Source organism: Elaeis guineensis, chromosome 10, assembly GCF_000442705.2.
Source record: "Elaeis guineensis isolate ETL-2024a chromosome 10, EG11, whole genome shotgun sequence".
Taxonomy (NCBI): Eukaryota; Viridiplantae; Streptophyta; class Magnoliopsida; order Arecales; family Arecaceae; genus Elaeis; species Elaeis guineensis.
In genome coordinates this window covers 64,905,895-64,917,560 of record NC_026002.2, presented here as the reverse complement: position 1 = coordinate 64,917,560, position 11,666 = coordinate 64,905,895, and positions in this window count along the sequence as shown.

Genomic DNA, 11,666 nt, shown 5'->3' with positions numbered 1-11,666 from the left:
TAAGACATGCTAGGGTTTGAATGTTCAATCGGGTTCAACCTTTGACCCGACTTGAACCAAACCAAAAACTCAAACTTGATCATAATCAAGATAACAATTTAATCTTTGATTACATAAATTAAGATAGGCTCTGATACCACTATTGGGTTTTGATGGTACAGTGAAAGGGTTAGGTGTTTAAAATTTTCATTCAAAACACCCAATGCACCGGAAGCCCTAATGCCCAGAAACTCTTGACTATAATAATCAAAATATAATAAATATAAATTAGGATAAAAAAAATACCTATAGCATTAATCCCAATTTCCACAAGGCGTCCAAGTGTCCGCTCTTCAATGGTGATCCACATGAAAATTGAACCAAAGACAGTGCTCCTTCTTCACCTTGCTTCAAGAGTTCTAGCCCCTAGAACTTGACTAGCCTTGTACCGATCAAGTTTCTTCAAGAATCTGACCTCACCCTCTTAGAACCTCTTTTGGACTTCTGATTCTCCTTCTTTAGGACCCTTACAACCCTTGTTAGGACCAGATAAGGCTTTGTCTTAAATTCCAAATCCTTGTCCTAAAACTAAGATAGGTTGTAAGAAAGAAAGGAGAGCAACAGGAGAGAAATTGGAAATCCCTCGTAGATTCATCGGATACCCAGCACCCTGGCCTATTTATAGCCACTAGAGGGATGACAAAAGAGAGGGACATGCCTTATCCAAAAGGTATATTTGATCTGATTATCAGAGATAAGAGTTCCTTCAAGCAGAAGGACTCTTATCCATGATACATCGATCAGCACTCTGGTCTGTGCGCATGCAACCAAAGAAGGGATGTTTTCACGTCGCTTCTCAAATTAGAAAAATCTTCAAAAATCTATGTGGATTGAAAATTCAATCTAAATTCTATAAAATCAAAAATAGTGATAAAATTCTCATGGAAGGATGATATCCTTGCACCTCTTCACTTGAGTACTGATCACCACACATGCAGGCATCAGGACCGACTTATGGCATCCGTTTGGCATCCAGATAAGTCTGGAATAATTCCAAAAAAACTATCAAAAAATATATTATCAAATATAAAATGTTATCACTAAAAATTGTTTCAATATAAAAGCATTTGATAAGGAGAAGGACTCTCCAAATCATGGAGAGACGTGACGCTTCCACGTGCATGCGCGAGACATTCTTCTTTTTCTAATTTTTTTTCTCCAAAAATTATAGAAAAAATATATCTCATACTTTGAGATATGTATCAGAGGATGGAGGGTGATGTGGGCTACCATACATATTTTAATTCTATGAAAAAATAATATTTTTTCTTCTACCTACGCCAACACTTGTACGCAGAACCTATTTTGTACCAAGAGTCTACCACAAATTGGACTCTTCATAATTGGTGTTAACATGGGATGTGATGCCCCAATTTGGGCTGCTTCTAGGTGATATGACCTAATCCAAATATCTACCAAATTGAGCTAGCTAATTAGCAAGGGATGGGACCAAATTGGTCTCCAAAGGAGCAAGGGTTTCCACACGTGCTAGCATGCTTACCAGAACCTTGATTGAATCCAAAATTTCAATCAACCTTTTTTAAAAGGGTCCTTGGCTAATTTTTATATGTGTGTGACCCATTGAGTTCCACATCTAACTGACAATAGGTCCGGATATAAGTTGACCAAATTTGATTAGAATTCAATCTAATCGATTTAGGTCCAATCGAGCTAACCCGAGTTCAACAATTAGAATTTTTTCTAATTGGTGATCGAATTAAACTCTTTAATTCAATCAAAAATATACAAGTCAAGATTGACATCTAGCAATGTATCATGACTACCTAGAAGATATAAAATTTAATGAAAATATCAAATATATACCCTTCAGTGGTAAATTACCGTGCAATTCAATTCTTCGATCATCCTTGCACCCTGAATATGTTCATGAGTATGGAATCATGTCAAATTCAAACACATATTTATTTCGACTCTTAATTAACCAATGATGACTCCAATAAAGAAGCTTTAGAAACTCTTTCTAATCTCTTTCCTGCTTTTGACCAAAAGACTTTTCTGAGTCATCTAGGATTGAGAATACACAGGATGCAATCTCCTCTTACTAGGAGTGATCGATTTCATATTGACCTACTCACAACCTTCATATACACTCCACCATATCCAGAATACCCTGTATATATCTTAATGCCATGTCTGGGTATGAACCAAAATATGAGTTCATGTGCATAAAATTTCATGGTGGTTTCAGGTCCAAGGATCACTTGCACAACTTCCACTTAGAGAACTATCTTTGACATGTAATAAGACTTTCATAAGATATTATCTTTCTTTGAGTCAATTTAGTAAACTCATTTTTCAAATGAGCACCCACATCCTTGTATTAGTGTCTCACATAAGTGGCTAGTGAGATCTGCCACCCTCTCCATTGAGCATACATAGGATGTGCCAGTTTATCCGGAACATTGATCCCCGACTCAATACTCCTACAACCAGAAATATTTAAGATTAAAATTTTAGAATTTTAGGTCCCACTAGCATGATTTATTCATGTCTCCTAAAATCATTGTCTTAATCTTTGGGGTTCATCATAATCTTAGACATAATAAGATACAACTAATATGATGAATCAATACCTTAAATAATAAATATCGTTTCATAAGTTGAAAAATTTTTAAAAAAATCCCATCGCAACACACTTACGATTGACTTATAGGACACTCTTCTTTCAATTTACACTCTACTAAATATCAATGGTCTTTTGAAAATTATTTGATAAAATTCAAAATTTTGAGTTAAACGATACTTAATTCTAAATTCTTTCTTTACTCAAGGATGAGTAAAGTTTAAGTTGGAGAGTGTGACAAGTGGTATATTTTTATATTTATTGTAGATATTTTTAGTAATTTATGATGCTAACATCTTCTTAAAAACCTAATTTCATGAATTTACTAAATTTTCTTAAAAAAATAAGTGATTTTTAAAAAAAATATGAAATTAGATATATTTATAAAAAAATAGATGTTAATTTAATTGACCAATTTAAATATCAAAATGAAGAAAAATTTTTGAAAAATTTAATGTATATTTTTTTTTTCAATTTTTTAGATGAAAATCAGAGCAAAAATAGAGCTAAAATATCCTAAAATACAAAAAAAATAGCCTTCGGTGTATAGTGGATCGACTGCTCGGTCCACAGAGCCAATGTGCGGTCCATCGAAAATGCTACGCGGTCCACAGGCACGATCTACGGGCAGTGAAAGCTATTTTGTGCCATCTAATGACTGAGATTTAATCTGAAGATCAATCCAACAGCTACTGTTCGTTATCGATTTATAAGAGGATTTTTTGCACGATCGGATGGTCGAAAATGAATCCATCATGAGATCTGATGGTTGAAGATGCTCTCGACTGAGAATAAGAGATTATCAGCATGATTCGATGGTCTAGAACCAATCCCAGGCATGATCGGATGGTTGTGGTTCGATCCGACTTTGATAAAGATTAAAACTATGGATTTTGATCAGATCTGGGCGGTTCAAGCTCCATCCGACAGTCAGGAATATTTTTAAGGAGATTAATATGATTTCTAAGGGTTTTAGGACTTTTTTTCTACCAAAAAATTATAAAAAATTTATTTATAAATAGAAGGTCTAGGAATAAGCTTTGAGAGTAGAAAAATTGAGTAGAAAGTATAGAAAAAAATAAAAAAAAAATTAAATAGTTTTAGGGACCCAAGAAAAGAAGGAGAGAAGCTGGTTCACTCTACGGAGTATGACGAAAGATGTCTCGATCATCAACCATCTTCCCAATGAGGCTTGACTGATCAACTTCAGATCTTTGTTACAGTTTTATTTTTATTTTATTTTATTATTTTTTTTAAATTTTTTATACTTGAATTTCAATTTCAATTAATGTAAAATTTATTTTTCTATACTTTAAATTTTTGTCTTTTATTTTTTGCACGTAGATGCTAGGATCTAATTAGTAGATCTTAGTACCAATTTATTTTTATACTTTTTAAATTTTTATTATTTACTTTTATTGCAAGTAGATGCTAAGATCTAGTTAGTAGATCTTAGTATCCGATTTATTTTTGATACTTTTAATTTTTATTTTCTGACTTAAATTATTTTTTCTAAAATTTTATTTTCTTTTTATAAAATCAAAGATTTCAAATCAAAATCTTATCTTTTCTGTGGATTCGACCTGACGCACTACTTTCTACATGTTTTTAATTTTTATTGAAGTCAAAATTTGATTGATAATTATGATGTCCTAACGATAGCAACTTGACCCTATCAACGACTCCTAGAGGCTAGATGCGTGTGCGGCTCGCAGCATCATCCTCAAGCCCAGATAAGCAAAGTTAGAACATCTAACTTGCAAGATAATAGATATGATCTATTATATTTTACATACATTAGATGTAGTATAGAAACATGTTGATATGATCAACATGTAGTTCTTGCTCTTTATATTTTAATTTTTGATTTAATGCCATGTAATAATCATGTAATAGAATCTTAGATCTAGGAATTCTCTAGTTTTATAAGATAAATTTTGATTTATTTTAGTCTTCCGCTGCCTAATCTTGAAAAAATTTCAAGATCTAACCCTAAAATCCTAGATCTGGTTCCTTCACTTTCACCTCATTCATGATATGATCATAAAATGAGTTAATATTAAAAATATTATAATAGACTAGTTCACTAAGCCTTACACAGCAGCAGTGTAATCGTCACCCTAATTGCATGGGCATCAAGTACAGGGGCGATTGGCTTTAGCGCCAGTAGAAGATTGAAAGAATAGTACTCTACAAGCCAACGCATAGAGATGCGAAAAGACTTTTCTTTATTTTTACTTACTCATTTACATGATATTAGTTATTTTATTCATGAAGTATTATATTTTATCATTTACTGTATCATATTTTTATGATTATGATAAACTCCATAGATTAGGGCAATAATTTTAGGGCCATGATGAGATCATACCAGTGAGATCTAAAATCTTGATAACTCCAATCTAAAATATTCTCAGTCATTGGATCATCGAGTTAGAGATTAATGATGTCGGTAAGACTGGTACATCCTATGTATGCTTAATGGAGAGGATGATTGATCTCACAATCACTTGTATGGTGACACTAATACAAGGATGTAGGTACTCATTAGAGAATGAGTTCACTAAATTGACCCACAAAAAGAATATCTGATGGAGCTTTACAGCATGTCAATAGATGGTTCTTCAGTGGGAGTGGTGCATGTGATCCTTTTGTTGGAAAAGGTGCAGAGTTTTATGCATGAATTTCAAAATAATTTTAAAATATAACACAGCGGAATATGTAAATTAAATAATTTAATATATAAATGCATGTAATCAGATTACTAAACCTTACAATTAGGACCTATAACATGTCATATTATATTTATAAATTAAAAAATAAAAGCTTTGGTATTGATCAAATCAATACCCTAGATCTAAAATAGTTTTAGATCTAAAATTTAGATCACATCTAGATAAGAGAAGAGATCAGATCTCTTACCTTCATGTGGGTCGAGAACTCTATGGTTGATTTCTGTTGTTGCCTTTGGAGCCGTACATGCATCTGACCTCTATAGGTGATCCACACAAAGTTGCAACAAAATCGGAGGTTCATTGAACGAAGATTCGCTCGAAGTGCTAGCTTCTTACAGATTCCTTTGGATGGTTAATCTAAAAATATTCTTCGAATCTCTTAGACATTTCAAGAGATGAAAAATATGAGAAGGAATAAGGGAGAAGTCAAACCTTTTGACCACCCTAAAATCAGAAATAATATGTAAAAGAAAAGGATCCTAAGAGAAGATAGATCTTCTCTTTCAGTACATCAACGATTGATATCCTAAGAACATCTCTATGCTAAGACATGAGAAGACCTTCTTTAGATATTTCTCAAATTTTTAGATCTTATGATATCTAATTTTTTTCGTAGAAAAATCTCATGATTTATGGAGAAGAAGAATTCTAAAAGAAACCTTAAGAGAAGGCCTTCTTTTCTTCTTCTTCTCTCATCAGAACACGATCGGATCATGTCTAAAATTAGATCACCATGCCCCAACTCATTGGAGCGTGAATCCACCATGCCATCTCTCTTTCTCTCTCAAATTTTTATCATATAAAAATATAAAATAAAGAGAGAATAATTTGAAAGGAAAATAATAAGAAAAAATAATCTTTTCTCTTACCTTTCTTTCTCTACAAGACATCAACTTTTGATCTCTTGGTAGAAGACTCTCCTCCATGGATATTGATGCCTCAAACCACCTGTTGGGAATAGTGTCCCAAAGCCAACCGTCAGCCTGTTGACGGTTGTGCTCCTTTTTGTATTAGTATATAAATTATAAATAAATAAAAATTATTTTAGCATTTTTAACATAAATTATTTCATCTTCTAATGAACTCCTATGTTGTGGTGAAGTCCTTAGGACTATTTAGACTCGACAAAGGAGGATTTGTTGTTTAGTCCTTAAACCTGTTTGAGACCAAATGATACGTTGTTACCAAGGACAACAACGTTTATCAAGCATAGGTCGTTGTGTGCCATATGGGTTGGTTGTCCTCTTAACCAAGGAGTGTGGAGACACTGGTATGGCATACAGGTGAGATGTAAGGGTACCTCTGCACTGAACGTGACCGACTCTGGAGCTATTTCTACTGTCAAGATTTGCTCCGATGGGATATGGGTATAACTATCCCTCCGACCTGAGACCGCCACGGTGACTTGCAAGCAACTCACTACACTTAGGCACTGGACTACCTGAATTTCTAATTCAGTGATGGAAGGCTGCTGGGTGTACTCAAGTACTTGACTTGTCGGTGCGTGTGTCAAGATGGGATTGATCACTCCAGTTCATGAGCTGTGTATAGTCGTATTTCAATTTAGCAAAATCTTGACCAGGGTAGTCCTAGTGAGGAGTCACAGGACTGTTTGAGTTGAGCACGATTCGGATGATCTAATCAGGGTTGACAGTTTAACCCTGAGTCATCCCAAACACAGGGGTCAAAAGGGATGAATTATACAGTAACCATATTCACTAGGTTTTGAGTATTGTGATTGTGACTATTCGACCTATCCGGATATCGGGTACCATTGCTAGTTGGTCACTTCGATTAGTACAAGAATTAGTTCCTGTGCTACCGGCTTAGGTTCGAACCTACGGGGTCACACACATTAGAGGTTCCTATCTGATCTGATGGCTGATGAAGAGTCTTAATACTCGTGGACTATGAGTCCTATGTATCTAAGACTCTGTGATCGATAATCAGGATTCTCTGATCATGAGTTCCACACATTTTGGGTACCGGGGTCAAGAGTCCCACTGGTTTGGGACTCTTCGATCAAGATTTCATATCGATGGACTTTGATATCCGATTGCCCATCAAATTTAGACTCAATATTTATGAGAGGTTTAATTAATGATTTGATCACTAATTAACTCAATTTGATTGAGTAATTATTTTTGGATCAAGTCCAATTGAATTGGATTTAGTTGGGTTTGACCTGATTAGGTTAAGTGTTGACCTAATCATCGAAGTAGTTTGGTCCCTAATTTGATCTAGGGTTGGGCTTAGTCAATTTCTGATTTGATTAAGATTTTATTGAGCCTAATTAAGTCTAATAAAGTTGGATTTAATTTAGTCTAATTGTGCTTAACATATTTTAATTAGGTGGCTCAATTAGGTTCAAACCACCTTGATATTTCTCCCTGCGCCACCTCACTTCTTCAGCGTCCATTTGAATTCACGAGAAGCAACTTCTCATGAATTTTCTCTCATGCAGAAGGCATCTCACGCCCAATCTTGTGCACCAATTTTTGGATAAACTTGATTTGTTAGCCATTCAAATTCAAAGGGTGTTTGAATTTGAATGGATAACTTATCCCTTGCGCCTTCATGCTTATCCATCTTGTGCACCACTTATCATATACGAGAAAGAGATTCTCATGAATTTTCTCCATGCACAAATGAAGTCATGCCCCTTCTCTTCTCATGCCCAAGTGGATAGGGATGAGTTGGTTTGCATTTGAATTCAAATTCTATTTGAATTCAAATGTGCAACCACTTATCTTTATCCTCTCATGCGGATAAGACACGTCTTGCATTGTTTTAAAAAGAGGAGAAAGGTGGGGCATGTGCATAATCTGATCTGAAAAAAAAAAAGAGGGTGTGAAAAAGGTTTCTACATATTTTTGAAAAGTTCAAAACATTCCGAGAAGAAAGAAAGAAAGAGAGTGGGCGCAGGGTCTTCTGTGAGCACCCTAGGGTTTCAGCCTGGGTTCGGGAAGTGAGAAAGTGAGCTACGAGTGTCGTGAGCCCACCAAATTCAAGGGAGAGCATCATCAACCACTCAAGCATATTTGCTAATGATTCAGAGTATCCAAAGAATCGACAGATATCGATCGAAGAAGTTCGATCAGCATCGACCGTCGAAAGGGCTCTACAACGAGCTAGCACTCGTGAGGAGCCGATCAGACTGGGAGCTTCGTGTGGACGATCTGCAGAGGTCAGACATGCTGTGTGACTGCATTACGATGATCAGATCCTCCTGACAATAATTAGATTACGGTGATCAACTATCCGCACAAAGGTAATGTGTTCTGAACACATTGCAGTAAATTATTTACTGTTCAAATTTGGTGTTGGGTATAAAATACCCGCAGCCGAAATCCTCAGCAAGAACGGCTCCGCCCGGACTCCTACGGGAGCCGGGCTCCTCCATCGACAGCAGAACGGCTCCGCCCGGACTCCTACGGGAGCCAGGCTCCTCCATCGACAGCAGAACGGCTCCGCCCGGACTCCTACGGGAGTCGGGCTCCTCCATCGATAGCAGAACGGCTCCGCCCGGACTCCTACGGGAGCCGGGCTCCTCCATCGACAGCAGAACGGCTCCGCCCGGACTCCTACGGGAGTCAGGCTCCTCCATCGATAGCAGAATGGCTCCGCCCGGACTCCTACGGGAGCCAAGCTCCGACCTCAGTATCAGCTGCTGGAGCCGGACTCCACCCACGACCTCAACCGAAAGGAGGACTCCTCCCAGACTCCTACAAAGGCCAAACTCCGACCACTGCCGAGCCTCGATCAACAGATCCGCATCCCTTGGCAGATCACAATAACAACCATGATCCTGTTCCACTTCCTGTAGTGGATTTCGTGCGGCTCCATCACCCCCTACGGCGGACCCATTACTCTCTGACAGGCTGTGTCGACGGTCACGATGCTGCTCCGCTCCCTGCGACAGATGCTGCACGATCCCACTACTCGCTGACAACTAGCGGCAACGGACGCCGCTCCACTACCTGCAGCAGGCCCTACGTGGCGGGCTATGGTGATGGCCACGGGTCTACCCCACTATCTTTCGCAATCAATTCCCCTGACCATGGGCGGCCCACTACCAGGCGGTTACAAATGTCGCCATCAATCCATTGCCTCCTCCGCCTATAAAAGGGAGGCCCAGATACGTTATTCTTTAAGCTCATTTTTCTTATCTCAAAACTCTGCTAAATTCTCCGTTCGAGCACTCCATTCTTGTTGAGGCAGAAAACTGACTTGAGCGTCGGAGGGTCTTGCCGGAGCAACCCCACCTCCAGTTTAGACTTCCCTTGCAGGTCCCGGCGGCGACCGCGGCTTCCCCGACTCCAGCTTTTCCGGCGCAAGCGGATTTTTGCACCAACAGGATTGGCGCTAGAGGAAGGGGGTGTGTCTTCGCAGCACCCTTGTTCTTGAAGGAGCGCTCAACGGACCCGCTTCCGGCCATCTTCCCCGGCATCCAATCCTCTTTTCCCCATTCGATGTCCTCTCGCGAGGTTTCTGCACAGCTGCCTCCGGCTATGGTCGCCGATAAGGGGTGGCCGGGTGACCGGTTTTCGCCAGATTTCGTCAAGGTCATCTTGGGGGAATCCCGGCAGGGAGCCATCAGCACGTCAGCTGCACCCCTCAAGCGGCAAAAGGTTGAAGAGCCCATAGCTTTCACTGAAGAAGATGCCCATGGAGTCCAATTCCCTCATAACGATGCGGTCGTAGTTTCCTTAAACATAGCAAATTATGACGTCCGTCGCATTCTCGTCGACAACGAAAGTTCGACCGACATCTTATTCCACAGTGCCTTTTCGAGAATGGCCACTCTTGGCAGTCGTCTAAGGCCGATTTGCTCCCCCTTGATAGGGTTTACTGGTGACACCGTTCCGACGGAGGGAATGATAGCTCTGACTGTGACCGCGGGTCAGCATCCAAAGCAGTCCAGAGCCCTGGTGAATTTTCTGGTGGTAAAGGCGCCATCTGCCTACAATGCAATTCTTGGCCGACCCGGCCTCAATGCCCTCAGAGCCGTTGTTTCAACCTACCATTTGAAATTGAAGTTCCCCACCGACAAGGGGATCGGAGAAGTCTGGGGAGACCAAGCGCTGGCCAGGCACTGCTACAATATTGCCCTGCAAAGAAGCGATCAAGCGGACCTCTGTCCAGTCGACGGGTTGGATGCGCACGATGACCTCACTGAAGAGAGGGGCGGTCCGATCGAGGACCTAATACCAATTCCTTTGAATGATGGGAATGCGGAGCATGTGGTGTTAATCGGCTCCAACCTGGAGGAGGAAGTGCGGACGCATCTCGTGGATTTCCTCCGAAGGAATGCGGATGTTTTCGCATGGGTCCCGACGGATATGCCGGGGATTGACACAGAAGTCATGAAACATCATTTGGCGGTCGACCCTAAACATCGGCCAACAAAAGAAAAAATCTGGAGTCATGCCCCGGAGAGGCAGAAGGCAATAGCTGAGGAAGTGGATAAACTTCTCAAGGCCGGGTTCATCAAGGAGGTTAATTATCCTGAGTGGATCTCCAATGTTGTCTTGGTCAAGAAAGCAAACGACAAGTGGAGGATGTGTATCGACTTCAAAAAGCTGAATAAGGCTTGCCCAAAGGACAGTTACCCCCTTCCCAGGATCGACCAACTGGTGGACGCTACCTCTGGCCATGAGCTTCTTACTTTTATGGACGCATTCTCCGGCTATAACCAGATTAGAATGGCATCGGAAGATGAAGAGAAGACTGCTTTTATCACTAATCGCGGTCTTTACTGCTATAGGGTTATGCCGTTCGGCCTCAAGAACGCGGGCGCCACCTATCAACGACTGGTGAACAAAATCTTCAAAGAGCAGATCGGCCGAAACATGGAGGTTTATGTGGACGATATGCTCGTGAAAAGCAGGTCTTCCGGAAATCATGTCGCCGACCTCGAGGAAACCTTTGGCGCTCTTCGAAAGTATAGAATGAAGCTGAACCCGACCAAATGCGCCTTTGGGGTAACCTCAGGAAAGTTCCTGGGCTTCATGGTATCGGGGTGCGGGATCGAGGCCAATTCGGAGAAAATTCACGCCATCCAAAATATAACTGCCCCAAGATCGGTCAAGGAGGTTCAGTGCCTCACGGGAAGAGTTGCGGCTCTTAATCGCTTTGTCGCAAGGTCGGCCGAACGATGTCTGCCCTTCTTTCAAACCCTCAAGCAGCCGAAGAACTTCTGTTGGACCCCTGAATGCCAACAGGCATTCGAAGAATTGAAAAGCTACCTTAGCTCGCCCCCACTGCTGGCGAAGCCCGAGCCTAAGGAAGAATTATTTTTGTACCTG